This window comes from Ciconia boyciana, chromosome 8, assembly GCF_034638445.1.
Source record: "Ciconia boyciana chromosome 8, ASM3463844v1, whole genome shotgun sequence".
NCBI lineage: Eukaryota > Metazoa > Chordata > Aves > Ciconiiformes > Ciconiidae > Ciconia > Ciconia boyciana.
The window spans coordinates 25,899,004-25,925,566 of NC_132941.1; the positions used below are offsets into that span (position 1 = coordinate 25,899,004).

Genomic DNA, 26,563 nt, shown 5'->3' on the forward strand with positions numbered 1-26,563 from the left:
CTTAAAGTTTAATGCAGATTTAATAGGGGTTGAACATCAACAGGTACAGTGCAGGAGGTGCAAGGCTGCTTTGTTCTGTGCTAAATGAAAAAGATTCAAACCAAATACTGTTGGGCATGTGGCATACCTTGTAACTTATGTGGAGATATTACTTGCAGATGCCTTGGTATCTGGGACCTCTGTATTTTTTTGTGTGTTTGTCTCAGTATATGACAACGTACGTTCCAAACTCATGGGGTCACAAAGCACATGGATGACTCGTTGCTGAAATCTAGGGATCTGATATAGTGGAATATCAAGATACTGCTGTCTGCTGTCTCTTCAATGGCTTTTTTCTGTGTGTGAGTATTATTTTTTTTTTTAAACAAAGGGAAAACATCTCTTTCCTCAATTGTTAGCTTTGCAGAACTTGAGCCTTAAAACAGTCCAGGAATCCTTTTGTTATATAAATATACTTATCCTCCAGCTTGGCACTGTATGTGCTTTATATAGCTGCTTGCTGAATTCTCTTTTAAATTTAAACTTCAGTGGCTTTGAAAGAGAAACCTGACATTACTTTTGTATAGCACTTAATGATTCTGACCACGGCAGCTCTCTGGACTCAGAGAGCAAAGCAAATGCACTGATTTCTGTATAATGACAGTGTAACAGTGACTAAAGCAGGCAGTGCAGTGTAAAGCAGTGATTTATGGCTGGAACTCAATTTCTGTATCTCTTAAACAAAAAGCATTAAGCTTGTTTCTGCCAGGTATGCTTATACCTACCAAATTTAACTCCACGGGAACAGAGTCTCAGCGTATGCGGTATCTTTAAAAAATATTTTTGCCTAAGTTGTTTGTTCAGAAATAAAAATGTATATGAATACAGCAAGGGCTTGGAATGGTTAAAATTAAATTCCAGTGCACACTACTTGGTAGTTTAACAGGCACCAGGATTTTCAGCCATCATATTTCCCAATTAAATGGGCAATAGTTAGCTAGAGCAGATATTTAAAAAAAAAACCACAAAAACCGAACAACAACAACAACAACAAAACCCAACAAAAACCCACCACCCTGTGAAATGTCAAATGCATGGGAGAGAATCTCCATTAAAAGCGGTGACTGGTTTCTGGGTGTTGTCTTGTACACATAAAAGCACCTTTGGGAAAATTTATTAATCATGTATGTAACTGAATGTGAATTTAGAGTTTTTCTGTATCCTCTGTAGGACATGAGTTCATTGTGACACTGACTTTTAAAGTAATACCTCTGTTGCCAAGGATGTCCGAGCTTGAAGTTGATGACTGTGATGTGATGTGAGGTGATGTGGCAGGTTAAAGCCCTGGATCTGCTGTGTAAGCACTGGCTTTATTCACCTCTGCACACAGTAGGCAACACCTTTTACAGCAGCACCTGGCTGATCTGCTACTGGTTTTGCCCTCGCTCTGTGGGAAAGTGTGGGCATCCTTCTCAGCTCCTGTTTGACCCCCTTACTAGCCTCCCCCCCGACTTTTTCCAGATGCACATGAGCAGCATGCATCAACACTGTCCTGTAGAAGTGGGAATGACAAGTGGATGTTGCAGGATCTGCATAGGTGGTTTTGGTACAAACACAAAGTCCACAGGTTGTGTTTCAAAAGTGAGGAGGATCAAGGGTGAATCCATACAATCCCCTGGGAGTACCCGAATCCAGTCTATGGTCTGATATGCTGCTGCTGCTTCCTCCCATGTTAGTGGAGCAATTGTGTACCAAGAAAGAAGCGAGGAGTCCAAGGAGAGAAGTGATGATGTAACATCTTGGGCACTTACCCCAAACTGAAGATTTAGTTGAATTTTGGAGCAGATATTGTATGTACCCTGTGCTCAGTTTGTTCAGATTCATCAGATTTGACTCTGGTAGATTTCCTAGCCATTGCTGTTTATTAAATAGCTTGGCTGGTTCTTGGTAAGTGAGTAACATAAAGCAGGTTGCTGTCGATACTTTTGCTCTTGTCTCCGAATTCCTTTTCCCTCAGACACGTAGCTGCTCCCCTGTTTCTTGGAAAAGGCAAAGGATGTGCTGGCAGGAAATGGCTGCAGTTAATGAAAATAGGCCATACCTGCTGCTGATTAATCCTTAATCCAAAGAAGGAATCTTCCTTCTCCAGATTTGTTTGTCAACTGAATTAGCAAATGACTGTTCCTTTGTCCTGAGGCTGGCTCTGACTTTATTTGAGATTGATTCATAGTTTATGGGCCCAAGTAATAGGATTTCCTGCAAGGGTGTGCTCAACAATTCTTGCATGTGTTCAAAGAGAAAATGGATTTTCTGTCTTGCTTTGTGTCCCCTTTGCTTGTGCACCTTTTTGGTTTGGCTTAATTTTTACTACTTGGCTCTTGTGTACATGAGGTTTCAGTTGGAGTTTGATGGCTAATGCCATCCTAGCTCCTTTCAAGTGTCACACCATCTACCTGAGACATCTGCAGATGGGACAGGGCACCTAGCAAATACCAAAACTTTTGATAGCAACTGGCATGCTCTACTTGGGTTTAAGTGCTTGAAGAGTGAACTTAAATACTTTAGTCTTTATCTGAAAGGCAGTTACTGCTTTGAAGTACAGCATGGCTCTTCTGCAACTCTTTTTGCTTCCTTTGAAGGCTGAGCAGCCAATGTTAAATTTGGGGCTGCTGTGAGTGACTGTTCCCATAGCTCTTAGGATGCAGTTAAAACATCAACTATTATTACGTTGCAGTGCAAGTGTTATTTTGTGCTGAAGTCATGCTGGAAATAGTTCAAAATGTCTTGTTTATTTGGATTCACAAGGGGAACGCCATCTTGCTGATCTCTAATTTTGTTTTGCTCTCTGGTTTGTGTCTGGGTTCTTTGCATGCAGCAAACTTGTATTCAAACGGTGCTGAAGCATTTAATGAATCTGGGCATCCTGTTAGGCTGCAACCCTGGAGACATAGACTCCGAGGGTGATACTTCTGGTTTTTGTGCCTTTTGGGCATTATTAATTGGTTGTTTTCCCCCAACTTCAGTCATTTGATTGATCCAACAGGCTATGTTCACATATTGAATTAGACCCTATTAAATAGCACTCTCTTATTGGATAAGTATTGACTAGTTTGTTAATTATTTTAATGACAGATGTTGTTTAAAATTACTCCATGGTTTTGCAGTTTTATTATTCCACAGATGATACTGTTATTGGGATTCTTGCACAAGATGCTATGTTTCAGTTCATTTGTTAAATGCTTTTCTCTGTTCTCATAGATTTGTTTTCAAGATGCATTAAAACAGAAAGGGTTTTTTTTCCTGGCCTGTGTTCCCCCTTCCTCTGCTGTCCCCATTTCCAATGAATAGTTGAAAAGCTGTCAGCAACTGTCTTGGCAGATTTCTGTGTACCACTTAGGAAGACAAAATGTTATATCTAATATGTTTTGTTCCATGGTGATAAATACGTAGCAAAGGATGGGTAGAATATTTGGTATTAAAATGCTGAGGGGGTTTTATAGTCCCAATGGAGGATGTCTGCTCTGTCACCAGAGTCCTCTGACTGTCCCAACTGTTCAAATCATGTGTGTGTCCAAGCTATATCTAGGCAGACTTAAATATCATCTTGTCTAGAGCATGCTCCTACTTTTAGGTTCCTCCTTGCCCTTTTCTGCATTGTGGAGCTTCATTGCAGCTGTCTCCAGACATGGACGCATTGCTAAATTCCCCAAGCTTTACTAGTAGTTTCTTGGAAAGCTCGTGTAAATATAGCCTTGGGAGCTCCCTGAGCTATACGGCACATCTTGAAAGGTGAGTGGCAGAAAAGGCAAGGAACACGCTTTGCATAAAGGCTGTTTTTATTATTAGGACATGTTAACTGTGCTTACAAGGTTGCTTCAGATGTTTCGTGAATGTTGTCACTGATCCAAATTAGACTGCTGCCCTCCTCAGCCCAATGCAGATAGTTGTGTCTGCACCCTTGGATGGTCTGTGTCTGACAGCATAAGTGCCCTGCCATAGTACTTGGTTCGTCAAACTCTGTCTGCTCCAAAAATAATAATCTTGCATAAAAAACTTAAATGAAGCCATCAGCAGATGTGAAATCAAGCACTGTAGACAAGGCAGAGGTAGACTAACAGGTCTGGGCATAGCAGTCAACACGGACAGTGTGTGTCTCTCCTGAAATCAATTGGAGCACTGGACTTGCTCTTCCTCTTGATGTTTCATTTTGTGTGTCCCATCCCCGTCCCACACTCCTCCCCCGTGTTTTAATCTTTTGTGAAGTTTCTGTGGGAAGGCACCTGAATACCAAGAATGCAAAGGCACTGACTCCAGTTTTGCAATGCTTTACAGTTTTTGCTGATCCTGTTTTAAAGTCCCCAGACAGCTGATCTGGCAAACTTGCTGCTAAGTGGATGATCTAATTCCCAGTGAATGCTGTGATCATAAACATTACCCTACATCACAGAAATTATTTGAAAACTGGTGTGTATTCCTCAAGCTGTCAGTTGTCTTTCAGCACCCTTGTTGTGCTCTTTCATCCTGAAATGCTTATGCTGAAGTTCAAATAAACTTACCTGTCAGCAGTTATGAGGATGTCTCTTCTCATCTCCAGCTGCTCCTTAATCATAGCTGTACCTGGCAGTTTAAAAGCTGTTTACGAAGGAGGTATGGCAAGTAGCTATGTTATAGCTGCTATTTCTCTAAATGATTTCTCATACTCCAATAATATTCAGCACGAGGTTGTGTTTGTGCTTTGCGAGGAAGTTGTCTTGCTCAGAGCCAACATGTGAGCTCTCTGTTCATAACCCCTAAGGACTAATGCTATGGGCAGGTCTATCGAAGCAGAAGGACAGCTCTGTCCTTGAATCGCTGCTAGCTCTGAAGCATCACCTACTGGTTAGGTGTCAGATTTGTTAGCAAGGTGGTAACATCATTGAGCTGAGGCCGGATTTTTTAGGTGCATTGACTTGCTCTGGTTTTAGAGCTATGGTTGCACAGGTAAATTGCGTGCACTATCCTAAGATACTTAATCACAAATATTAGAATCACAAAATTGCAAGTGGTGCATGAAAATACACTGATTTCATGCCCACCCCCCTCAAGATTTTCCCAAAGCATTCTGTCGAGAAAGGTTTTATAATTAATAGACAGCTCTCTCATCAAATCTTAATAATAATGTTATCTATGGTGAATGCTATGTTAAAATTATGAAATAAAGGAGTATACCACAAGGATAAAGAGATTAAAAATTTTGTGACTCTTACCTGGCTACATTCTGTAGGATTTAGTTTTGCAGAATATATATATAAGGCAGTATTTCAGCTCTTATTTACACAGCTGAAGCAGCCAGTATGAAAGTAAGCTAATTTCTTTGTGTAGGGGGAAATATGTTGTGTACTCAGCTTCACAACTCAAATGCACCACTGTTCACACACAGAATTGCCTAGCCAAAAGTGAAGGGGGCAACAGCATAGTCATTATTTGTATTTCTCCACTGTAAAGCAGTGCCTTAATTAGGAAACTTTATTCTGAGCCTCTTTCCTGTGTGCAATGAGTATTGCAAACTACTAGTTCAGACCCAAACCAAAACTTTAGCTCTTAAATTAATGACTTCTGGAGTTGTCATCTTTTAAACTTCCAGGGAAACCAAACGCAGATCACTCAGATTGCCGTTGCAACTTGTTAATTCAGGAGCTCTGGTGTTGATTGTCTTATGATGATGTGATACCTGCAGCTCTGTGAATTGAGCAGTCTTAAATCAGCGTAGTTTGCGTGCTATGTAGTTTGGCATGGTGTATGGTTGTCCTAAAAATGGTATTTCATGAGAAGGACCTCCCTCCGAGCATGGTGTGAGGTACCACTGCTGGCCTGGGACCAAGCTGTCAGCCTGTTGTTCCTGTAACATTATGAACCGCATGTGTCAGGGTTAAGGTAAGGAAAGGGAGCTCTTCTCTGCAGTTTCTAGCATAACAGTCAGTTTTCTGCAAATTTGTCTTCCTCTGGAGGGGAAGAACAAGCATGGCATAGTTTTACTGGATTTTCAGTCGTCGTCTTGAGTCTCTGCAATAGCAGCAGGGAGGCCCGGAAGCTGAGATGAAAATGTGAGTCAAGCTGAGCTTGGAACAGAAAGAGTGCACGGGAAGAATTCAGGATAAGGGAGAGTTTCAAGGGGGAGTGGAGGGTGAGTGACAATGCGGTAACACCCTGCCATCTGCAGCTTTTCTATCTGTTGCTTTGGAGAATGATTGCACATCATTTAATACCCACCTTGGCAAACTGTCTTATTTCTCTTTTCCTTGATTTGACCTGGATGAGAAACGGGCATTGGAGGAAGATGATGCTGACAGCCAAAATCTTACTGTTCAGAAAGAGGCAGTGTGAACGCTTGCACCGAGATATACACGTTAGGTATCAGTGAAACAGCTGAGACCTTTCAGGCTGGCGGTCCATTTGGTGAAGAGTTGGACAAGGTTACTCAGGTACTGCAAGATTTGATACCTTGTTGTAAGGAGATCTACGTTTCAAAATCTCATGCCAGTGGGCATGTGTGTCTGTTTAGGAGTGCATACTGGGTGGGCAGGAGGGTGTCCCTGTACAGTGTGAAAACTGGATGGAGAAATGGTCTAGAAGGGAGTGGCTCACTGGAAAAGAGAAGGGAACAGAGCATCCAACAACCTGAATGCCTGAGGAGTAGCCTCCAGCAAAGGAGTGCTGTTTCACAGACCATATCCATATAATTTGAATTTTACAAGCGAGAACTCTTTTGAAACCTGAAATTCCAGGTGGAGTACCCGAGAAAGTCTGTTCCTGGACCTGTTGATTCTCTTTCTTCTCAAGGTGCTGGATGCTCACTTGAGTGAAAGCCCAGTTACCATCACTAGCAAAATTAATCCATCCTTCCTGTCTGTTCCAACCAGCATCCAAAACTGTGCAGTAGGAGTACCTGGCAGGTTGTTCCTTGGAAGAGCTTTATTTTTACCCCACAGCCTTGCAAGAGGTAAGACTAAAGACTTAGAAGATTGTTTCTTTAAGTGAACTTATATAAACAGTAAATTTTTGTTTGCGTCCTGCTGATTTTGCCTGTGCAAGATGCATCGTCCCTGCAAAAGCCATGCTAAATCTGAAGTTCTTTCTCTGTGTATTTGAAATCCCATTGTTTGTCAGTAAAATGCCTGCCTAAGGATTTTTTTAATGTTTCTGCACTGATTCTTTGGGTTTAGCTGGAAAATTCTTCTATTCAGCTAGTAACTGCTTCTCTGTGGTAATTTGGGGTGGAGTGAAAATGGACACTTTAAAGCAAATCTGTATTGTCATCCTGTATTGGGAGGAGTTTGAGGTGCTGAAAACTGGGAAAAAATCTGCGTACCAGGCAGGAATTTCAGGATACAGTTCTGCCCCTTGGTGTACTGTGATTATTAATGACACAAAGTGTTGGGTACTTCGTTTCCACAGGAAAAGAGGAAACGAGCATGTGTCGAGCATAGGTGAGGTAAGGAATCTGGTATGTGGTACAAGGTCAATGAAGCTGTAAAGCAGCAATTGGTTACTAATAAAAAAGCAGGTTTTTTTTCTGTGCACCTCAGTAGAGGTCATTTTGCTGGTACTGCATCAGGAAATAATAAATACAGGTGACCAAAGTATATATATTTTTTTTTTTTCAAAGCACAAGCAGCTTGAGATGCATGTTCTACTTGTTTTACATGGAGCCTGTGGGCTCTGAATTCAGGCTTGCCAGCACTGAACACGAGATCCATGCTTCCTTCTCCCCTCTGCCCCTTTCCTGCCTGCTCTTTTGGCTTTGGAACCTGCAGGACACTGGTGCTTTTGCTCCTTCTTCTCCAGGACTTGCTGTGATGAGGTGCCAGCAGATGTGTTGCATGCTTAGTGGCTCTTAGAGCAAGCCTGAGCAGCGATGCAGAGTAGGGGTCAATGATGTGTGCAATGAGGAGGGGATGCTGATCTGCTTCTCTGAGCAGAAAAGAGGGGTTGGGGGTGCCAGTCGGTTTGGGGGTGCTTTGCAAAAGCATGGAAAGCCCTGGGTTGGGACATATGAAAGAAGCAGGTGGTTCCCGAGCTATGCCTGAGCGGCAGAGGGTGAGTGCTTTAGCAGAGGGAAGCAAGAGGATGGAGGAAGGCTTCCTCATGCACAGACAGGGATGTGATTAATGCCTTGCTCTGCTGCTCTGGTTGAAAAGAAGTTTTGGAAACAGCCATTATGAGAGATCAAGAGATTACTGCACTTTCCAGGCCCTTTCCTGTCTCTGAAACCTAGTGCTTGTTCGTGCAACACTTACACGATGCAAAAACTTTATTAGTTTTGGGTTTTGTTCTGCTCTTGGGAGGCTTTTTTTTCTGAATTTGGAGATCGTACATTGAAAATAGCTGTAAAGTCAAAGCAGTAAATGAATGACTGTTATTAATGAAGGGGTAGAGAAACAACAAGCTCCTGTTTAAAACAAACAAAAAAACAAACCAAAAAACCCCAAAACCGAACCACCACCCCCCCCCCCCAAAAAAAAAAAAACAAACCAACAAACCAAACCCACACACAAAAAACCCCTCTTTCTTCATGATTCCCTGTGTCTTGAATGCCAGCTGGTCCTCCATCTCCAAAAAGTAAAAGGTTCAGCAAAGGATGGTGAAGGTAGTCAAAGGCACGGAGCAGCTGTTGTATAAAAGGAGGTAAATAAACTTTGACTCTTCAGCGTGGAGAAGAAATGATTGTGAGCAGAGGAGTAAGAAGAGCAATGTTATGCAAAGTGTGAGCAGAGGATGACTATACCCAGGCCCTCCCCATTCAAAAAAAATAGTGTCAAATAAAACAAGGAAGCAACAAGCTTAAAACAAGGGAAAGTTTTTCTTTCGGTAATGTTTTTCTTTCAGTGGTGCACAGTTATGCCGTGGTATTCCCTGCTGCAGGATGTTGCTGAAAGGTTAGAAATTCAAAGGATGCTGGATAAAACCTAGCCATGGCTATTAAAGACAGTATCTCCTGGCTCAGGGAACAGTTATTAAAGCAATGTTTTGAAGAAGGTAACACCATCTGTGTTAAACTTGTTGCAGAAATGTGCAACTTCATTTTGTAAGTAGGTAATAAATAATTCTTAGCTGTTTTCAAATGCCGTGTCATATAGATGTGTGCTAATGCAGGGGCTACAGGTTGGAGCAGCAGATTAAATGTGGGATTTCTTGGCTTCTATATTAATTCATATTTTCGGTAGCTAATGGGAAACAGGTGCATAGTAGCAAATGATTCAGGTGATAAAAAGTTGGTGTTTAAGAGCATATTATAGCAGCAGTTGTCTTGTATAGTTTGCTGTGTTACTTTACCAAAGTTTTGCAGTCTGGAGCTAATAGGAGAGTGCTAATAGCTGGGTAGGTTGGAGTGGTAGCTTGCCAGCTGGTGCCTGGGGTAATGATCAGGTTACTGTGATGCATTGGGTGAAGATGGGCTTCAGCATTTCCCTGCAAGCTCGATTTTCAGTGTGACATAATGTTTGGGTAGAGCTGAAACTCTGGGATTGCAGCATGGAAGTCACCGGGGCATCTTGGAGGGTGAAGGTTTCTTACAGTGTACATTGCTTTTTACTACAGAGAGGTGGTTTGCTTGGCTGGTGTATGAAAGGACCAAATTTCCCTGAAGATTTTGGTGCTTGGCAGCGTGTGGGTGTTAGGAGGCTTTGGGAGGTGGGGGAGGATGGAGGTGGAATAATGTCCTTTGAATCAGAGCTGTTTTGACGTGCTGGAAAGAAATAGCCAGCTGTAAATAGCCAGCCAGCTTGGGGGGGGCCAGAATCAAACATTGACCCACTCTACAATTTTGTATAGAAAAGAAAGATTTGGAGCAGAAGATGTTTAAAAATTTATACTGCACCGAGTGGGGTGAAAATCAAAGTATAGGTAAGCATGTGGTGGCATCAGCTCATGTGCTACGCACACACACAGCAGCTTTGCAGGGGCGTGCTGCTAAACAGCAATACCTTGAAAATTAAAAGAGAACCTTGGTTCAGTGGGCTCTATGCCAAGGCATGATAATGCCTGGTGGTGACCTGCGTGATAACTTCGAGAGTAAATTCAAAGTGATTTATCCCTCTTCTGGTCTCTCTTGAACTCTGACTGCTCATGTCTATTGCTGTGAAGCGGCTGCTTCTGTATTTATGAGCAAGGTGGAAACTACTGACCTACTTTCCTGCCTCTGAAAGGCAAGTGATAGTTCCAAGGGCAGTATTTCTGAATGTGCTTGGACTAAATTTACTGTAAGGAACCGAAAAAGTGTAGATGATGTCTGTTGGAAGAGAAAGCATATATTTATTGCACAGTGACAATAGATTTATATGCAGATAGTTTGGTTTATAGATAAATATTTTTTGCCTGTATTTCCATAGCCATAAGCAGTTAGCAAATTGGATTTAAAAGCCTAAACTTTGCTATAATCTAGAGACCTTTTTACATTTTTTTTTTTTTTTTTTTTGCTATCCCATCTGCTGAGTTCTTCACTCATGGCTAAGATGTCATGTGGCACCAAGAGAGCCAAGAGAAGTGACGCATCTTGGTATCCCATGGTAACTCTCCCTTTCCTTCGTTTTTAGCTCGTTTGCTTTGCTACCAGATAGAATAAACTGACTGTGGGATTAGATTTGCTTTGCTCACAAATAGGTGAAGGTTAGGATGTAGTGTTTTCACTCTCTAAAACTATTTGCATGTGGTAACCCAAACTGTCCTTTAAAAAAACCTAAAAAACAACACAACAAAACACACATAAACAATCCCCACTTCAAAACAAAACCAACACAGCCACCAAACCCAGAAGACTAGAAGCTCCCCACCCTAACTTCTCAACATGCAAGAAGCATTGGTTGGGGCTTTCACTCTTTGTTTGCCATTCAGAATATTGAAGCTTGTCTGAGGAGGTTTTGCAAACTACAAGTAGATATCCTGCAAGCATCTGTTGGGCTCAGGTAAAATTCTCACCAAAGCTAAATTTGCAATTCAGGTCTTACAGTTCACACAGGCTTTGCTGCTGGAAACTTGTTAGGTGATGCTTTCTTTTTTTTTCTTTTTTTTCTTCCTTTCTTTTTTTTTTTCCCCTCCATCAGTTTTTTTTTAACCTTTGATTGTTATATGCAGTTACTGGCTGCATCTCAATTAGAAATACCTGACATATCTCCTGAGAGGAGCTCTTGGGAGACCATATCTTTGCATTCAGATATACTGATATTCTTTAGAAATCTGATTATTTTTAAAAAATGTGTCACTTAAACCCATGTTCTCATGTATGCCTAAATATCCACTGCTAACTTTATTGTATTAAAGCAGTAGTGGTATGATTTGGTCAGCCTGAGCTCGAGGCTGCAAATACAGTAGCTCCTCACCTAATTTAAACAGTGGGTATAGTCTTTGCAGTTGTACATGAGAGACCTTGAACTTCTTGCACGCTATTTCCAAACACTTCTGTGCCCTTTTTCTAAGTGCCTTCAAGCACAGCTAGTACAAATCCTGCTAAAGCCATGTAAGTCTGGCTAAACTTTGCCCTGCCCATTTGTTTTTTGCTTTAGGGGAGAGAACAGCTTTCAGAAACCCGATTTATTCTTGAGTGTGTGTGGCGGAAAGGGTGGTTTTGCTCGCAGGTAGTTCACATGTGCTGGAGGAGACTGTGGTGAAGTTTTGCAATGTGGCAGGATTTGCATCTGCTGTTGCCACAGCTACAAGTGAGCTCACAGCGTTTCAGTTCCCTTAGCAGAGGGACAGAGCAGGAGTTTTCGGAGTTAAGGTACCAGTGCACAGAGATTACTCATTTTGGTGTGTCCAACTGATTTTTGAATCTGTTTTTGAGTAAGAGAGGATGCGACCGTGGTGTTTCTGTGCAGGGAGGCATAGACATAGTCTTGAGCAATTTTTGGCTTCCTGGATTTGGGGCAATTGATCTGCATGATGTTTGCTCTTAACAGGCTTCTAAGCTGTCATCTGATATACAACATCCGTACAGGCATCTGGATATTTGGAAGTATTGCAAGACTGCTCTGGTATGTGCGGGCACTGTCTTCTCTAGCTGTGCCAAAGCAGGGTATGTATCTCTGTTTGCTCCAAACAGGTATTTAGTACAAAGCACTGTTCTTATTGTAATGGGACCGAACTGCCTTCTGTTCGATTTTTGGTTCTGTGCAGTCTGGTGTGCTAACGTGATCTGTGTGTTTGCATCAGGAGTGCTGCATGGTTAAATCCAAACAATAGACTGCTTGTGGCAACTGAAAGCAGTGGGGAAAAAAATCCCTCTTCTGTAATTGCAGGAAAAAAGCAAGTCTGTTTACAGCAGGAATCCACAAGAGTTTATTAAGTCATACTTGACTTTTTTCCCTGCATTTTCTGCACAGGTTATGATGATTTAACCATAAATTGCTTAGGCAAAAAAAGCACTGTCTTTTAGTTACTGATTGTGGTAGCTTTGACTTAGCAGCATAAAGAAATGCTATACCCTTCTGAGGATGACAGTGTGTGCGAGAACTATTTTATTTTGAGGGTGCATTTGTGCATGTCTGTAAGCATATCTCCTGAGCAAACTCCTGCATTTACAAAAGACTTCTAATAACAAAGATAAAATTAAGGAGTCATTCAGTAGAACAAATGGTGGTGGTAGATTTTTAGCCCAGTCAGCACCAAAAAATAGTCTATATGCTTTTTGGTGCATTTTTTGTTTTCTCATTTGGGTGATAGTGTTGGCCTTGCAAATGCTAGTTGGAAGCAGAGAGAGTTCAGGAGCCCTTCCCAAACAGGCCAGGCTTTCGTGGCAGTAAGGGAGAAGGAATTGTGCTAAAGAAAAAGGTCTGAGCTTGCAGTGTGCTGAAGAAATAAAGAGCAGTGGAATACAAGTATGATGTGGAAAGCTGCCGTAATTTAAATAAGATGAACTGTATGCAGCCGGTGACTGTGTTAAAAACAAAAACAAGTGTCAAGAGAAAGGTTAGGAGTTTAAAGTCCACAACTAAATATTATTAAAACAAATAATAGCAAGTTTGCCTTTGAGGACAGAAAATCATACCTATGTTCAGAGGCAGGCGGGTTAACATCCTTTGAAGATGGGAATATTTGTGTGGACATGAGTTCGATGTCAGAGGATGGCTACCCTGTAATCAGTTGTTTGCCATTTTAATAATTTTAAGTGTGGAATATTTAATAGGTAAATAAGATAATTGGATTATACCTTCATCTAGATAAGATTAAAACCCATCAGCTACCTTCCAAGTCAAGCTGCTTCTTTCCCATCGAAAGCCTGACTCGTCTGTGCCTTTCACCTCCAGTATTTCCTGCTGCTCATGCTTATCAGCCTGTGATTGCTTTTATATGCTAAACTGCTGACTCTTAGTCTATCTCAAAATGGTTAACAATAAGCTATTTCCTCTATATTATCTTATCCAAAATACTAATATGCCACTGCTAAAAAGTGTTAGACCTGTTATAAGGAAACAAGGTGCTCGCCTGAGGAAACCGGAGGTTGCAGCGCTAGTTAGAAAAGTTGGAGCTGATGAGAGGACTGTGATATGTGGGCAAATTCAATTAATACAGGGATCTTAAATTTAAGTGAGGAACTGAATCTGAAATGTTGTGAGGAGGTGGCACTTCTTTCCCCCAACAAATAGCTGTGACTTGTCGTGTAGGTAACTTTTAACAGGCATTGCATCTAACAACCTAGGCTCATTTAAAGATTTTATTATTGTGCTTCATTGGTACTGTTGAGGTTTTGAATTACTATGTGAGAAAGTGCTTTTGTATTGATGATGTACTTAAGTTTTTGCTGTGTGATGAAGGTCTTTGTCTGCCATAGCTTTTTATTTTTGGAGCTATAGGTTTGTAGGTTTATTGTTTAAAAAAGAAAACAAGGCAGGGGGAGAACTCTCAAAGCAAACCAAACTCTGTGCTCAGTAACCAGACTACAGCTCTGACACAGAGGGAAGACAAGGTCTTACACCAGCACAGATAGGAAATGAGGACTCTAGGTGCTGTGCTCAGCCTGTGCTAACATCCTCTCTCCGGGGAGAATTGCCATGGTCTCTTACCTTGTTTAGGAAATACTGTGTCAGAGGGAAACCCCCAGAGCAGAGCAGTCAGCTCTGTCAGTCCCAGCATTAGCATCTTGTGAGATGGTTTGCTGTGGTAGTGCCACTGTGGGTGCAGGGAGCAGCTGTGCAATTGGGAATAGTGCACAGTGCCTTTGGGTTTTGAGATGTCCAAGTCATGGGTACCACTGTATCCTGTCGTCTGGTGCTGTAGATCTGCCTCTGAGTATGTCTGTGTTGTCGCTGTAGTTGAGTCTCACTACAAAATGGCTGTGTAGAGATCCCATAAGGATCCGTAGGCTCCCATACTTCTTGTACTGTCCCTGTGCACTGTTCAAGGTAGCCAGGGAAGAGATGGTGTAGGGTGCCTAGATTACAGAGGCAGAGTGCTGCTGGTCACCTTTTGGAGTAGTGAGATGAGGAGTGGACTTCTTTGGACCCAGACAGGCAGGGATGATTTCCCCAGAGATCAGTCCCTTTCCTGAGCTGTAGGTCAAGGGGAAAGGCAAGCCCTTGCATGGGCATTATCTGCCGTCTCTTTGCTTTCATGCACACCCTGCAGACTTGCAGTAGGGGAATTTAGCTTTTATTTTACAAGGAAATGCCTGTTCATGTAGCAGGTAGAACAAAAAAGTAGCAGCTAGTATAACAGGCAGCATATCTGTCTCAAATTGAAGAAGCTGTTGACTTCAGAAAATATAGAAGGTCGCATCATTCAGCTTGTGGGACTCCATCAGTCTGTGGTGAGCTTGTAGGGGTGGAGAGAGAAGCTAAATTAAGGACGTGTTACTTGGACTGATGATAATTTGGAAGAACGGAAGAATGTAGGCTACAGTACAGCCAAGAGTGCCAAAGTTGTGAGACCCAGGAATACTGCTTCTCACTGCTTTTTTTTTTTGGACGCAGTTGGCTGAGGAATAAAGGTACATGCTGATGTGGTCAGAATTACTGGGGAAAGCCTTTTGGCAACAGCACGGTACTATCCACAAGTGAAGCGTATCTTTGCAGGCAGCTGCTTGCCCCAGAGATTGGCCGATTTTGTGGTTTTGGTTTTTTTCCTGTTGGCCTTGTAACTATCCAGAACCCACCCCTGGGATGTCTGGGTTGCACCTAAGGAATTACCTTTATGGGAAGGAAAATAAAGAACACCACATCTGCTGTCCAGTTGACCTACATCTTGCTTTTCAGGCATCTGTGCTTCTACCTGGAGATCTGGGACTAGTTCTAGTCCATGGTAAGACCTCACATATCACCATGATGAGCATCTGCAGGTAATACCAGCTGCACAAAGAGTCTGTCCTGAAGCTGCTGCTATGATCATTGGCCAGTCTGGTCTGCACAGGGTAGGGCTTGAGCAGTTGCCTCTCAAGATTTTTATGGTCTGTTCTGCTGGTAGAAGTGGAATGAGGGGCCTGGGCAGGAAAATTATTGTTGAACCACAATAGTGTATCTGCTTTTGATGCATGAAGATGCAATTAAGGCTTGAGGAGAAGCTTTTTGAATAATTTTGGAGAGTTTGGATGGATGAAAGAGCTCTTCAGGGACTGATGGAGCCCATATGAGCCTGGAGATACTTACTCAGAAAAGCTTATACAGAGTGTACTGGTGTGGGGTACTCCTCTGTATACCTAGAGTCCCACAGCCTTCAACATGGAAAGGCAAAGAAACTGGGGTTTCTGCTCCCCACTGTGGATTATAATACCAGTGAAGTATTTGTATTGGAAGATGTTATTTCTCATGGGAATCCATGTCTCCTTCCTTTCTAAGAGGCTTGCTTTATTGCACAGTCTGGTCTGACGTTGTGGTGTAATTTAATGCTTCCAGTACAAGAAGTTAAAAAGTGATTTAAAAAAAAAAAAAAAAATCCCTGAAACTCAAATGACTTTTGAAATAGCCCAGGCAGGACAGAATCTGTACGTGGATTACTTGGTCTCTTGGGTTTTTGTCTTTTTTTTATTGGCCCTAAAAATGTACAGAGATGAAAATTAGAATGGCAACCCCTAATAAACATTTACCAGTGAATTTTCTGCAGTCAGCTTCCGTTTAGCACTGAAAGCCCTGGAAGGCCGTGGTCCATTTTTGGATGCTGGAAACAAACAGAGTAAGCATAGCTCCTCAGCATGGCACTGAGGAGCACAGCAGATCTTGTTAGACTTTTGCGCTTTTTTTACTGTTTTATTTTAGAGATGCATGATGGCTGTGGAAACTTGAATTTTCCTTTACTTAGTGGTGTAGCAAATATGGTCTTCCTCTGTATTAACAAATAGTCACCCTCTTAACAGCAAGAGGAGCTAAGCAGTGCAGTGACTTACAGAGGCTTATGGTGAACATCTTGATATTGCAAGCAATTCATAAATAATGTAGGTCTCTTCTGCCGAAATCTTCTTGAATTTATAATATCATTGATCACAGAAAGTCCTGTAACCTGTCTTACCCAGGAGAAAAAGTTACTGTGTCTGTCTTAGTCATGTCCTCCTGTTGCACGGTGTATTTAAGGAAGTAACGCAGTTATTTTTGTCACTAGATGAATGATCCAAAACTATAGTGAGGTTTGTGTTGGGTGAGTCTGTAATGAAAAGGCTGGCTGTGCTGTGTTGGTTTTGTGTTGTTCATTATTCATGCACTCAGTGTTGATATAAGGATGTTCCCTGGGCATGAGTTTATGCTTTTCTGATTTGGGACCGCTCAGAAAATACATGTGGGGGGACAGGTTGTAGCTGCTTCAGCTGGAGCCTAGATATCACATATCTGCTTCCTTGGGGCAAGATGGAGTCCTGGCTCCCTCTTGGCTGCTATACTGTTTCCATATATACCTCTCTCTATGTGTGTGTGTGTGTGCGCCTATGTTTTGGGGTTTTTTTTCTCCAATACCCACAATACCCCTGGAACTTAAGCAAAATGTTCATGATTCTGCTAGCAGCAACAGCACAGGCTGCTTTGATGGGTGGATCTAACAAACCAGTAATGTGCTGGACATCCCAGTATCCCTGTTTGTTTTGCAGAGCAGCTGCTGTGTCTGCCAGATGCAGTCTGCTGGTGTCTCATGGCTTGAACGTGACTCTTGTAGAGGAGCCGATTTATTACTGTGGAAGGCAACTGGCTTTGCAAGCAGGTTAACATGTACAAAACCTTTCTGGCTGGACCCAAGTGTCTGCTTTAATCAGTAAATAGCCCTGAAAGCTGCTGCACAGTAGTCCTTAGAAATAATCTGAGCTACTCTTTACCTAAGTAGAGTGCCAAGAGTATCAAAAAGGTGAAACACAAATGTAAGAGGCTTGGTGTTACCAGCCTTCAGGTAACAAAATATGCTTCCGTTCATGAAAGCAGCTCATGGCAGTATTACATATAAATAGCAGTCCCTCTCTGAGGCTTCTCCCCATTGCCTACAGCCTAAATTGGATGGCTTCCTACTGGTGGTGGCCGCTAACGGTGAGATTATGCAGCAGATTAATTGACTGAGAGTAACTGAGAGTGGTTTGGTTGTGGAGGACAGCCTGTCTTCACTCTTTCACAGGGGAGATGGAGTTTGGGGTTACTGCCACTCCAGCTCCTTTCATGAGAACCAAAATTCCCGATTTAACAAAATGCCAGTGCCAATGCGCATTATAAAGGCAGAATTGCTAATGCTTTTATGGCAGTGAGGAGATGAGTTCGGCTGTAATTAGCAGCCTGTCTTTTCCCTTGCAAGTCCAGAGAGGATTCTGTAGTTATTTGGGTTTAGTTGGTTTTGCTTTATCGGTTTTAACTCAGAATGAAACAGTAGTTTATACCACCCAAGAGAAAAGTACCATATAAATGGGGTTTCTTGTCTGCTGAGAGTGCTGCAAGTGTAAAGAAACTGACTCCTTAGCCTCACTAGGATGAGTTGCTTTGATGTTTAATGCTGGTCTAATTTTCATGTTCACAGCTGTGGGATTTTTAAAGACAAAACTTTAGGTGAGCTGAGAATCTAAGCCTTCATTAAGACCAGGAGATCAGTGCAAGTGAATTTATAGTTTCAGGGCTGTCTCTTTGTGCATCTGTTGCATTATACTAAAATCTAGCTTGGCAGCTACAGATGGAATGGTCCCTAAAAACCTTCCCTAGCTCTGATATGAAACATGGTATTGCTTAGAGCGATAGACCCTACCAGAAGATGTACCTTTGACCTAGCTTCAGAGCTAGCCCAGCTTGGAGCAGGGGCCAGACTAGCTGACCCCCAGAAGTCCTTTGCAACTTGGGGCTCTCTGTGGGTCTCGGCACTGGACTTGATAACACAAGGCTAACGTTGAAAAATACCCATGGCAAGAAGCCAGAATTGCAGATGGCCTTTAAATCCCTGTGAACAAACACGTGCAGCAAGTCAGTTTAAAAATTGTAGTGTTGTCTTTTTTTGCTGGGGGAAGAGACCGCAAGTGCTCTGGCCACAAATGTGACAGCTGTCATGGTAGATCTTAGCTGTGCTCTCCTTCTCCCTGCTCAGCCCCCAGTGTGCTCGCTCTTTTTGCAAAGAGAGGAAAAGGAGGAGGAGGTGTACCACACTGAGAACCAGTCAAGACAAATGCACTAATGGTTGGATAGAAACATGTTTTATCTGGAGCTTTTGTACAAAAACCTGAATTCTCTGTGGAGAATTCCCTGTTCCTGAACTTCTTTTTAGGGTGAAATCTTAGCAGATAGGATCAGCTTTGTACTTCTCTCTCTGACCCCCATTGGCCTCTTTTTGCCAGACTACCTCCAGCTGTGGGAACAGGGAATGTTGGAGATTTAAAGAAAATACAGCTTTAATTTATCTCTTGGCCTTAAAATAAAAAACTTTAGGACTTCTGTTCTCTTACAGTAGCAAGAAGTAGATACCTGCCAAGTCAATTAAAATTTTAGCTTGTAAACCTAGAGGGTATTCATGTCTGACTCTACTTGCTTTGTTATAGAAGAGGAGAATCATCCTCTGGTTTTTAGAGGTGATACAGAGCATTTGTGGAGCTGAGGTTTTTTTTTTTTTTTAAAGCATTCATCAAAAAGGTGATTTTTAACAACAAAAAAAAAGGGGGGGGGAGGGGGCAAAACTTGAGGGAGACAGAGACTGTAAGAGAGATTTAAGGAATCTGATGATACCAGGCAGTCTGATGAAATGATGAAACACCTCCTGACAGGTCTGTTAATGTTCCCAGTTTCTGACCCCTGTGTCACATTGAGAAAGCAGTGTTTGAGCCAAACCATAGCAAAGGCGAGCTATCAAGTACTGGAAACTGAATCTCAACCTCAAGAGTGAAATATGGCACATGTTAGTTGTCTCCTGCTGAGCTGGTGTGTGATCTGTCAACACAGTGACATTCTGGGTTTCTGCCATGGGTGGTACCATAGACAGGACTGAGATGCTTCTTCTGAATACTTGTGTTTATCATAAATGATATCTTGGGTGCGCAAATTAACTGGCAAAATGATCACAGAATCACAGGCTGGTTGAAGTTGGTGGGGACCTCTGGAGGTCATCTTGTCCAACCAGCCCTCGTCAAGCAGCATCACCTAGAGCAGCTTGCCAAGGACCATGTCCAGTCAGGTTTTGAGTATCTCCAAGGATGGAGGCTCCAAAACCTCTCTGGAAAAACTGGTGCAGTGTTCAACCACCCGCACAGTAAAGCAGTTTTTTTCTTATGGTCCGATGTGTTTCAGTTTGTGCCATCTTGTCCTGTCACTGGGCACCACTGAGAAGAGCCTGGCTCCTTCCTCTTTGCACCCTCCCTTCTGGCATTTGTATACATTGATTAAAATCCCCCCTGAGCCTTCTCTTCTCCCAGTTGAATAGTCCCAGCTCTCTCAGCCTTTCCTCATAGGAGAGATGCTCCAGTCCCTTAGTCATCTTAGTGGCCTTTTGCCGGACTCTCTCCAGTTTGTCCATGTCTCTCTTGCACTGAGGGGCCCAGAACTGGACCCAGCACTCCAGGTACGGTCTCACCAGTGCTGAAAGCAGAGGGGAAGGATCACCTCCCTTGACCTGCTGGCAACACTCCTCCTAATGCAGCCCAGGATGCTGGTGGCTGCCTTTGCGGTGAGGGTGCATTGCTGGCTCGTGATACCTTGTTGTCATCCAGAACCACAGGTCCTTCTTTGCAAAGCTGCTTTCCAGTCTGTCAGCCTGCAGTCTGTACTGGTGCTTGGGGTCATTCTTTCTCAGGTGAAGGACACTGCCTTTTCTTTATTTGAACACCATGCAGTTCCTGTCTGCCCTTTTGTTCCAGCCTGACAGGTTCATCCAAGTGGCAATGTGACCGTTTGGTGTATTGGCCACTCCTCCTAGTTTTGTGTCATGAGCAAACTTGCTGAGGCTACACTCTGCACATCATCCAGTTCATTAATGAAGAGGTTAAACAATGTTGGCTCTTGTATCAACCCATGGGTGGATCACTAGTGTCTGGCCTCCAATGGGACTTTGTGCCACTGATCACAACCCTCTGCATCTGGCTATTCAGCCAGTTTGCAGTGCACCTCCCTGCCCACTTGTCTAGTCCATACTTTGCCAGCTTGAGGAAGTTGTAAGAGACAGTGTTGAAAGTCTTACTAAAGTCAAAGCAGATAACATCCTCTGCACTCCCCTCACCCACCCAAGCCAGTTGTTTCATCGTAGGAGGAGGTCAGGCTGGTGAAGCGTGATTTTTCCCCTTCCTAAATCCATGTTGACTATTCCTGATCACCTTCTCGTCCTTCATGTGACTGGAAATGGTTTCCAAAATTAGCTGCTCTTTTCCAGGGATGAAGTGAGGCTGACGGGCCTGTCGTTGCCCAGATCCATTTCCTCGCCCTTGTTGAAGACAGGGGTGACATTTGCTTTCCTCCAGTCTTCAGGAACCTCTCCCAGTTGCCATTGTTGCCTTGCTGTAAAATAACTCCTGAAACACACAGAGTATGTTTAGAGAGCTAATTGCTTTATTCTGCGCAGGGTGCAAGGTGGAATATTTCCACAAATTAAGCACCCCTATTGCAATTCTTTTTCAGTATTTATACATAAAAGTTAACACACCACGCCTGTCTAATACATAATCACTAGACTAACTAATCATCCTCTTCTTCCGTTGGTCCGTATTTTCTCAGCTTTGATTTAAAGTCACAGTATGATTTTAATTCACTGCGCATGCTCACAAGGAGCAGGGGGTGGGGGGAGTGGGGGTAGTCCTTTCATCCCCCAGTTGGGTTGGTGGTCGCGATCTCCCCCTGCCACCTTTACCTTTCCCCTAGTTACTGTTATTCCTGTTGTTTTCATGGTTGTTGTGGTGTCCCTTTATCTTTACAGCTCTCCCGGAAAGAGGATGTTCCCTTCAAAGATGTTCCCGTCTTTGAAGGGTTACAGCTTCGCATTCTTTTATGACAAACATATGCTTGTTAGTAAAATATGCAGTGCCCGTACCCTCTTATCTAACTTAGGCATTATCTATTACCTTGAAGATTCTACAATTCTCACAGTCTCGTATGCTAGGTTCTATTTCTAACTGTCTATGATTCTCACGCTCTAGTATGCTAATTTCTATTCTAACTGTGATCCCTTCTTAACTACTAATAACTTTTATACTATTTCTAGTACTATTTCTATTTTATTCTAAAATACATACTCATATACTAAAATATTCTAAAATGCATACTCATATATACACAATTCAAGGTGACACCATGACTATTCAAAGATAATCGAGCGTGGCCTCACAATGACATCAGCCAGTTCCCTCAGCACTCATGGGTCTATCCCGTCCAGTCCCATAGGGAGGTGTATGCCCAGTCTGTTTACTGTTCCCTAACCTGATCCTCTTCCACCGAGGGTAAGTCTTCCTTGCTCTGAACTTCCCCTGTAGTCTCAGGGGCCTGCGATTCCTGTCTCACAGTTGCCCTTCACATCCCCCGCCAGTTTCAACTCCAGATGGTCTTTGCCTCTCTTAACCCCATCCCTGCGTGTTCAGACAATGTTCCTGGATTCCTCCTGGACCACCTGTCCCTGCTGCTGCACTTCGTTTGCACTTGGGTTTAGTCAGGAGCTCCTTGCTCCTCTGTGTAGGCCTCCTGCCACCTCAGCTTGATTACCTGCTTGTTGGGATGGACCATTCTTCAGCTTGGAGGAGGTGACCCTTTAATATCAACCAGCTCTTCTGGACCCCTCTTCTCTCCAAGGCTGTATTGCACGGGATTCTTCAAGCACATCCCTGAAGATGCTGAAGTCTGTTCTCCTGAAGTCCAGGGCTGTGATACAGCTTTTTTCCAAGCTCCCTTCTCTTGGGGTCCCTAACTCCACCATCTCACGGTCACTGCAGCCAAGGCTGCCCTGACCTTCACATCCCTGACCAGTTCTTTCTTGTTTGTAAGTATGAGGTCCAGCAGAGCACCTCTCCTTGTTGGCTCCGTGATCACCTGTGTTAGGAAAATGTCATTGTCATCAGTGCACTCCAGAAACCTCCTCGATTGCTTCTGCCATGCTGTGTTGTCCTTCCAGGAGATATCAAGGTGGTAAAAGTCCCCCATGAATACCTGTCCTGTCCTTCCTAAAGAGCCTATGTGCATCCAGATGCTCATCCAGTTGTGTGATTGATCATGGAGACATGGTGGGATAACAGAGACTGTAGCCCTGCAAGTGCAGGCGGACCTCCTGCCCATTCCCCGTGTTGTGTGCATTCATGTATGGGCACTACAGAGAGGCACCCAAGGGTGCCTAGTTCCCAGAAATGGTATAAGAACTTTCCCCTTAATGCCCCACAGGCGCTTCCATATCTGTGTGCACACAATTCAGGTGTGCGAGTGAGGGTGGCTTTCCTGAATTTTAGTTGGACATGCAAAGGTGTGTGTGAACTGCCAGGATGGCAGTCCTTCCCGAGCGGAAACAGCATATTTTCTGGCAAAAGCCAGGAATATGTGAGAAACTCCCTGTTATTGGATGGATGCAATATTTATCTTGGATCATTCAACCTGGCTTTAGTGTCTGAGTCAACGTTGTGCATGTAGCTTTAGAAAAACAAAGACTTTGTTTCTGTCTCATATTCTCCACTACTTACATCTTTCCTAATGTAAATGAATATCTACAGAAGGGCTGTATTTCTTTCTCCTTCTCTGGTGTGTGTCTCTCTCTCTCTATATATACACCCTGTGACATTGCAGGAGTGTTTGGTTTGGAAGAAATCTCTCTAACCATCTCAGACAAACCGAAATGTGTAAGATGAAGCGTTCCTTTCTTCTCCTCTTAGTGAGAAGCGTGGCCTCAATAGTGATAGAAGATTGACTGGGGAAGGACAGGAAGCCTGTGAAGGTAAATGGCCTTTTTTTGTTTAACTAATCCAGTAACAAACACCCCCATGGAACCATGAACTTTTAATTATGGGATTGTATTGGGGGGCGGAGGTCTTAAACGCTGGGGCAGTATTTTAGAAAGGACCTGTGAAACAAGTTGATGAAAGCCTTTAGGTCTGAGGACAATGGTTCTTTAATAATCCAGCAAGACTTTCTCATCAGCTGCTTGCATGCAGAGCATCAGTGCTCTGGGATTGCTTGTGCCCCCTCACACCCATTTGAGAGGTGCTGCAGCAAACTTAAAATTGCAGCGATTTGCATAAGTGGTACAGAGAGGCTTTTTCTTCTCTTCCCCCCAGATACTGTTATTACACTATGGAAGTGATTTCGTTATAGTAAAACTGAATTTCAACTGTCTTTGGCTTTCTAAACAATTCAGAGCTCTGGCTTCTCAAAAACCTTCCAAGACTATTCCACTTTTATTGTGCTCAGTCTAAAGCTGGAATAATAAATTTGGATGAAAATGCTAAAAAGGTATAGACTGAATAGTCTATATTGTGCTAGTAGGATAGTTTGCAAAATAAGGCCGTTTACTTCTGGTGTAAGTATGGGTTTTCTGAGGTCTGAAGCTGCATTTGCTACTTTTTGCTACTTGTGAGCTGTAGAAGACACAGAAAGTAACACTTCAAGGCTTGAGGTTTTGTAAACGCACAGTGAAGCTGAGCATGTTTGAGCACTGTATTTTTGCAGAAATGCCAGTCACCAAGCAAATCTAACAGCACTACATAAATGAACAGGGCAAGTCCACCTCTTTAGAAAGCTCAACTATTTACCTTTACCCTTTTGTATTCCCTATTAGATCTTTTAAACTCCTTACAGAATTGCATTTTTGTGAACTGTAATAGCAGGGGTAAAACCTCTGGCAGTGACTTTTGCAAAATACAATGTTTAATAGTCAGTGGAAGGTCTGCGGAAATATTGTTCTGGATTAGTCCTCTTTGGTGTGGGTGGGAAAGAAACTAATCTCTTCTTGTTATCCCACAAGTGTGAGGTCGTTTACCCGGTGTCTGAGACGCCAATATACACACAGGGCAGAGGTATTTTTATTTCATGTCTGTGCAGAGATGGGTGCTAGGTGGTAGCTCCACAAAGCTAGCACCAAGTTTGGTCATACAGGTACAGTATTTATACAGTCCAGTTATGCATATGCATAAGTAATTACACAAAGCAGTTTTCTATTGGTCTACATTTCTCTTATTTCAGCTTAAAGCTACAGTGCTACTTTAATACTCTGTGCACGCTCAAAGGTGAGGGGTTTCTGCTTGAGCTGGGGTCTCCAGCTCGAGGAGTGTGACTTTTAGTATTATAATGAGGATAGTTCATGTGAGGGTGCTTCTTATCATGCTTCTACTAGTTGTTTCAGATGGTTCCCAAAACATTTTAATTAGCTTACATATTTCTTCAGGATGTGCTTCTCTCACAAGGACAGTAGTTCTTGTTTAGATGTTCTGCTTTCCAGCCTGAATCCTCCTTATCAGTTTTACATAAGCCTTGGCCTTCCACCAGCTCCTGTTAGACTACAATTCCCCCCTTTGAGACTATGAGACTTTTCTTCATAGTCCTCATATGTCTCATTATTAGTTCTCATTAATAACTTGTGCAATTAGTCATCTAACACATTTTAAGGCACAACTAACAACAATACAGATGATTATTATGATGAGTACAATTATAATTATCATTTGAAGTAAACTTGCCAACCATCCAGTTAGGGAGAATCCAAAACTTTGTAATATTTTGTTTAGGGGCCTGAATATTTCTAGTTAATTTTGCCACTTGTTTTATTTCATCTATTTGTTGGTCTAAATGTTCAGTTATATTGGGGATATGGATGCAACAACCTTTGTTTTTTGGTTTTAGGTACCCACATACCCCATGTTCATGTAATAACATTAAATCTGTGGTTAGCCTGTTCTGCAATGTCATCTTTGAAGTTTCCTGTAATTGAGTGTTTTAAATCTTGTAATCTTGCTCTGATTGCATTCGCTAATAGTTGTACTTGTCGTGTTAGATTGTACAACCACATTCGACTCTGAAAGCATGTAATTTGGAGGCTGAAGAAAGCTTCAGTTTAAATCTAAAGTTAAAATTCCCCACTCGAGGGGATCGGCTGCTGATTTAGGTAATGATGAACAGGCCATTATACTGCTGACATTATGAATTCTTCCAAAGGATTGGACAAGTTTTAAGACTAGATTTCTGTTACAAAAAGTAAATGCTAGGTTAATCAATGTCAGAGATACAATTTTCATTATAGCTATGCTAAATTAATAACACTTTCTGAGAGTGTCCTAGGAGTAATTTCAATAGCAGTTTTCTAAAAGAAAAACCTTGATACAATTCATTGACAGTCCCTGGTTAGTTGGAGTTTCAGTTCTCCAGTTGACATGGAGGTCCACTTGTCCTGGTCTGGCACCTTCTTTACTCTAGTATGATGAATCCAGGAGTCAATCCCATTCACCTTTACTGCTGTATAAATTTTTAATAGCACTGTGTAAGGTCCTTTCCACTTTTCGTTCAGGAGCTCATCTTTCCAAGTTTGTACGTAGACTGTGTCTCCTGGTTGGAATGGGTGTACTGGAGTGTCCAAGGGAATGGGAGTCTTCTGGTTTAGGTACCTATGCAGGGAGGATAAATTCTGCGAGAGAGAAATCAAATACTCTTTAATTACTGCCTGTCCCTTTATATGCATTTGGTCTCCCTTCGTGGTTAAATGATTGATTGGATATGGTTCCCATACAGGATCTCAAATGGACTAACACCTTCCCTAACTCTGGGTGTAATTCGTACTCTCATTAATGCTATGGGTATAATATCTACCCATTTCATTTGAGTTTCCTGACACACTTTAGAAATCTGTCTTTTTAGAGTTTGATTCACTCTTTCTACTTTGCCACTGGACTGCGGCCTCCAAGGGGTATGCAAATCCCATTTAATGTCTAGAAATCTAGAAACTCCCTGCAGTATTTCTGCAATAAAGTGGGGTCCGTTATCAGAGGATATACCTTCTGGAACACTGAATTTCTTTCAATAAAATTTTAATCACTTCCCTAGCCTTGTTAGTGCGACAAGGGAAAGCTTTGGGCCAACCAGAAAAGGTGTCTACCATTACCAATAAATATTTATACAGATTACACCTTGGCAATTCTGTAAAATCTATTTGCCACTATTCTCTGGGAGTTATTCCTTGTTTTACGATTTCTCCCATGATTTTCTTTGCAATTTTTGGGTTATTGGCGCAACAAATAGTG

The 26,563-nt window shown here is 42.5% G+C and overlaps 1 protein-coding gene across 13 annotated transcripts in view; it reads left to right on the forward strand.

Annotated features, from left to right (window-relative positions):
* SGMS1 (sphingomyelin synthase 1) overlaps positions 1-26,563 on the forward strand; it is a 109,391-nt gene that overhangs the window by 32,092 nt on the left and 50,736 nt on the right. For 2 of the 13 annotated variants that reach the window (XM_072870077.1, XM_072870079.1), the window contains exons 4-6: positions 207-341; positions 6,277-6,440; positions 6,879-6,958. The exons of 9 other annotated variants lie outside the window; for them this stretch is intronic. The gene's annotated coding sequence lies outside the window, so the exon portion shown is untranslated. Of the gene's footprint in view, positions 1-206; positions 342-6,276; positions 6,441-6,878; positions 6,959-10,481; positions 10,524-11,909; positions 12,026-23,209; positions 23,272-26,563 lie in introns of those variants that run through there. 2 more of the 13 variants (XM_072870078.1, XM_072870080.1) reach the window with 2 other exon arrangements.